At 43.3% G+C, this 5,280-nt stretch overlaps 1 non-coding gene across 1 annotated transcript; it reads right to left on the bottom strand.

Annotated features, from left to right (window-relative positions):
* Window positions 1-1,141: 1,141 nt before the first annotated feature.
* On the bottom strand, window positions 1,142-3,062 carry LOC143262736 (small subunit ribosomal RNA). Its single transcript, XR_013036430.1, has one exon. It is a non-coding gene; the product is annotated as a small subunit ribosomal RNA (ribosomal RNA).
* Between the last annotated feature and the right edge of the window lie 2,218 nt (window positions 3,063-5,280).

Below are 5,280 nucleotides of genomic sequence, written 5' to 3'. Positions count from 1 at the left end.
TACGAGCAAATCCAAAACCACTGTTTTCTTGCAAGTTCGACGGTCGGAGCGAATAGAACATTGAAAAGCCTTCTATCGAAGAAACACAGAGAGTATATCACCTCCAAAAACGACGGGGATATGGATATTCAAACTGGACAATTATCAACCCGATACTGGATTCGAAAAGTTTCTCTCTCCTTTCGTCGTTATTTACACCGGACGGACTCACGGCCGGCTCTAGCTGGGTGTCATATATATATACGTCCCACGCTCATGCTGCCACTAGCGCGCAACAGAGTAGGGTGTCAATGACAACGACACAGCATTGAAACGAGCTACACAAGCCGGTCTCTCTTGATACCAATGTAAACGAGCATTAAGTTATCTTCAGACTGCCCGATATTTTCGTCCTTTGGACTTTCCCAACGATTCCTTTTTTTCTTTTTTTTTTTACACCACAGCGAAGACTTGAGGAAGCGTGATTAGCACGCTCGCATCCCTCCCTGTCCTACTACAACTGTGTGTGTGTGTGTGTGTAAAGAAAGAAAAAAGAATACATTGGCTTTCTCTCTATCGAGAAGATGGCCTACGCAACGCAGATCAAAGGCCTAATACGTGTAATATAATACGCGTCTGGCCGTGTATAAATCACGCACGAATGATCTGGTCGGGCCCAACTCTTCTCGTACGCTTATTTTTCCGTGTTGGGGCACTATCATAAAATCACACAAACCCCAACACGTGTGTGTCTTGGAAGGAAGATGGCCTACGCAACGCAGATCAAAGGCCTAATACGTGTAGTACACACGTCTGCCGTGTAAATCACGCACGAATGATCTGGTCGGGCCCAACTCTTCTCCACCACACCACATCCCAACTTTGTACATTTTTATATATTTTTGTGCGTTGGGGCACCTTCATAATCACAAACCCCAACAACACATATATCTCTCTCTCTTTGAAAGATTTGTTGTGGCCTACGCAACGCAGATCAAAGGCCTAATACGTGTAGTACACACGTCTGGCCGTGTAAATCACGCACGAATGATCTGGCGGGCTCAACAATATCTTTTTTTTTTATATGAATTCTTATCCACAAACTAATCGAATTCATTTTCTCTCCTCCTCTCCTCTCTCTTTGAGATATATTGGAACATTGTAATGATCCTTCCGCAGGTTCACCTACGGAAACCTTGTTACGACTTTTACTTCCTCTAAATAATCAAGTTTGGTCATCTTCCCGGCATCATCGGCAATGCCGAAACATTGCCGCGCACCAGTCCGAAGACCTCACTAAATCATTCAATCGGTAGTAGCGACGGGCGGTGTGTACAAAGGGCAGGGACGTAATCAACGCGAGCTTATGACTCGCGTTTACTGGGAATTCCTCGTTCATGGGGAATAATTGCAAGCCCCAATCCCTAGCACGAAGGAGGTTCAGCGGGTTACCCGGGCCTTTCGGCCAGGGAACACACGCTGATTCCTTCAGTGTAGCGCGCGTGCGGCCCAGAACATCTAAGGGCATCACAGACCTGTTATTGCTCAATCTCGTGCGGCTAGAAGCCGCCTGTCCCTCTAAGAAGATTTGTTTGTACGTTGGTAGTAAAAACCCCACCGGCAGAAGCCGAGAGCCTTCGAGATACCATAATTACGTCTATTTAGCAGGCTAGAGTCTCGTTCGTTATCGGAATTAACCAGACAAATCGCTCCACCAACTAAGAACGGCCATGCACCACCACCCACCGAATCAAGAAAGAGCTATCAATCTGTCAATCCTTCCGGTGTCCGGGCCTGGTGAGGTTTCCCGTGTTGAGTCAAATTAAGCCGCAGGCTCCACTCCTGGTGGTGCCCTTCCGTCAATTCCTTTAAGTTTCAGCTTTGCAACCATACTTCCCCCGGAACCCAAAAGCTTTGGTTTCCCGGAAGCTGCCCGCCGAGTCATCGTAGGAACTTCGGCGGATCGCTAGCTGGCATCGTTTATGGTTAGAACTAGGGCGGTATCTGATCGCCTTCGAACCTCTAACTTTCGTTCTTGATTAATGAAAACATTTTTGGCAAATGCTTTCGCTTCTGTCCGTCTTGCGACGATCCAAGAATTTCACCTCTAACGTCGCAATACGAATGCCCCCATCTGTCCCTATTAATCATTACCTCGGGGTTCCGAAAACCAACAAAATAGAACCGAGGTCCTATTCCATTATTCCATGCACACAGTATTCAGGCGAAGGTAGCCTGCTTTGAGCACTCTAATTTGTTCAAAGTAAACGTACCGGCCCACCTCGACACTCAGTGAAGAGCACCGCGATGGGATATTAGTTGGACCGCCCCGTGAAGAGCAAAGCCCACCGGTAGGACGTACCACATAATGCCAGTTAAACACCGCGAGCGATGAACCGACACTGTGACACACAGATTCAACTACGAGCTTTTTAACCGCAACAACTTTAATATACGCTATTGGAGCTGGAATTACCGCGGCTGCTGGCACCAGACTTGCCCTCCAATGGATCCTCGTTAAAGGATTTAAAGTGTACTCATTCCGATTACGGGGCCTCGGATGAGTCCCGTATCGTTATTTTTCGTCACTACCTCCCCGTGCCGGGAGTGGGTAATTTGCGCGCCTGCTGCCTTCCTTGGATGTGGTAGCCGTTTCTCAGGCTCCCTCTCCGGAATCGAACCCTGATTCCCCGTTACCCGTTACAACCATGGTAGGCGCAGAACCTACCATCGACAGTTGATAAGGCAGACATTTGAAAGATGCGTCGCCGGTGCTATAAGACCATGCGATCAGCACAAAGTTATTCAGAGTCACCAAAGCAAACGATGGACGAGTGTAAACACCCGCCACCGATTGGTTTTGATCTAATAAAAGCGTTCCTACCATCTCTGGTCGGAACTCTGTTTTGCATGTATTAGCTCTAGAATTACCACAGTTATCCAAGTAAATTTTAGTACGATCTAAGAAACCATAACTGATTTAATGAGCCATTCGCGGTTTCACCTTAATACGGCATGTACTGAGACATGCATGGCTTAATCTTTGAGACAAGCATATGACTACTGGCAGGATCAACCAGGGAACTATACAATATGTATATATAAAATGGACAAAATTTAAATCCTTTTCCATCGTCGCCTGTTTCATATATATATGTCAGGTCGACACACCACTTTTCTCTTTCAAATATGTACAAGTTTTGCCACATTCCGCGCTTGTAACATATCTTCTTTAACGCTCAATTTCTTTCATTTTTCTACCATACAGATATTTTACCGTACGCCCAAAAACGTACGTATTATATTTTTGTTCTATCATAAAATCACATTTTTCTACGTACGCCAGCTTCGTACGTTTCTATCTTTGCCTTCATAAAATCACAAGATAATTTTATCTTCAAGAGTCTCGCTATTAACATCTTGTAAGATAAATGTACGTCCCAGCTAAAACGTACAAATACTTCAAGTTAAGTAATAATATATCATCGCTATTGACAAATTTTTAAGATCCAAGACACAGTTCTCTCTATATGTTTTAATATTTTTTATGTACTCAAATATATTCAAAGGAAAAAGTACATGGGTGATGCCATAGTCGTGGAAGCGCGTACGCTCACACTGATCTTCTGACCGCCGGAAGCACGAAACCTCTGATCTGGGCAAAATCGGCAAGCCGAGGAAGAACGGACAGGACACATGCTGGACTGGCGAGAAAGCGTGTTCTTCCGCTCGCGCTAGGCATTTCGATTTCTGACACCTCTTGATTTAAAAAATCAGTTTTTTGATAGTTTTCTCTCTCCACTGGGCTATTCATTTTAGCCACAGTTTTCAATTGGTACGATTTGCTTCCAAATCTTACAGATGCATTTTAAAAAATTTTTCCATCGCTCGGACAGAAGAGTCGATTGCTCAGTGAGTACGAGTATACATACAAAGTGCATACGGGTAACCAACCCCGTAGGGCTTGCCACATATGGGCCATTCGGTCAAAGACACCGACCCGTGGCCACGCTGTGTGGAGAAAAGTCCGTAACGTAAACGGCACGAAACAGTCAGGACCGAAGCCCCGAAGGAGCTCTGAGACAGCTTCTCGACCGAGATCGTAGAATTGGCCCAAAACCCGCTCTGCTCCGTCCGCCTCGCACGGACCGTGTATCTCTTATAGATACCGAACGGCCGGCAAGGACGCCGGCGCCGCCGGCCGAATAGCACGCGCGCTTATGAGTGTAAACCGCCGCGGCAACAGACCGCCCGGCCGTGCTGTTGTAACATAGCGCGTGAACGAACGAAAAAAAAATTTATAGTAAACATTAAAATAAATTACATTACCGTAAACTAGACAAAAAATTACACATTTTTTCCCAATATGAAAATTTTCACAAACTTTTCAAAGTCCCATCGCATCGAGTAAACTTTTTTAATAACGCTTCCGCACGATTCTAAATGCTTAATCCATATGTGAAATCGTTCACTGATCACGAATATCGTATTTAAAAAAATTACAAAAATTTATTTTTCAAAATAATCAAAAAAAACCGAAAAATCACAAGAGTAAAGTACCATTATTTTAAACAATATGTCGTTCTAAATGCTTAATCCCTATGTAAAAAAGTTATCTAAGCAAGAATATGTAATTGAAAAAAATTAGAAAAATTTATTTTAGCCGTAAATCGAAAATAATGGGGACACCGGAGCTGTTCGAAGCGCCGAGACGCGCCGCGTACGGCCGAATATTTTCTAAGTCCCAACGTACCGATCAAGAGTAAAGTACCATTTTCCTACATTAGATTTCGTTCTAAATGCTTAATCCCTATGTAAAAACGTTAGTTAAGCAAGAATATCGTATTTTTAAAAAAATCTAATGATAGGATTTTCCAGAAAATTGAAAAAACCGAAAAATGTCAAGAGTAAAGTGCCATTTTCTGACATTAGATTTCGTTCTAAATGCTTAATCCCTATGTAGAAACGTTAGTTAAGCAAGAATATCGTATTTTTAAAAAAATCTAATGATAGGATTTTTCAGAAAATTGAAAAAACCGTAAAATGTCAAGAGTAAAGTGCCCTTATTTTAAACAATGTATCGTTCTAAATGCTTAATCCCTATGTAAAAAAGTTATTTTAGCAGGAATATGTTATTGAAAAAAATTAGAAAAATTTATTTTAGCCGTAAATCGAAAATAATGGGGACACCGGAGCTGTTCGAAGCGCCGAGCGCGCCGCGTACGCCCGAATATTTTCAAAGTCCCAACGTACCGATCAAGAGTAAAGTACCATTTTCCTACATTAGGTTTCGTTCTAAAT

Source organism: Megalopta genalis, unplaced genomic scaffold (assembly GCF_051020955.1).
Source record: "Megalopta genalis isolate 19385.01 unplaced genomic scaffold, iyMegGena1_principal scaffold0218, whole genome shotgun sequence".
Classification (NCBI taxonomy): Eukaryota; Metazoa; Arthropoda; class Insecta; order Hymenoptera; family Halictidae; genus Megalopta; species Megalopta genalis.
The sequence above is the reverse complement of the archived record's forward strand: the minus strand, read 5'-3'. Positions and strand labels throughout refer to the sequence as shown.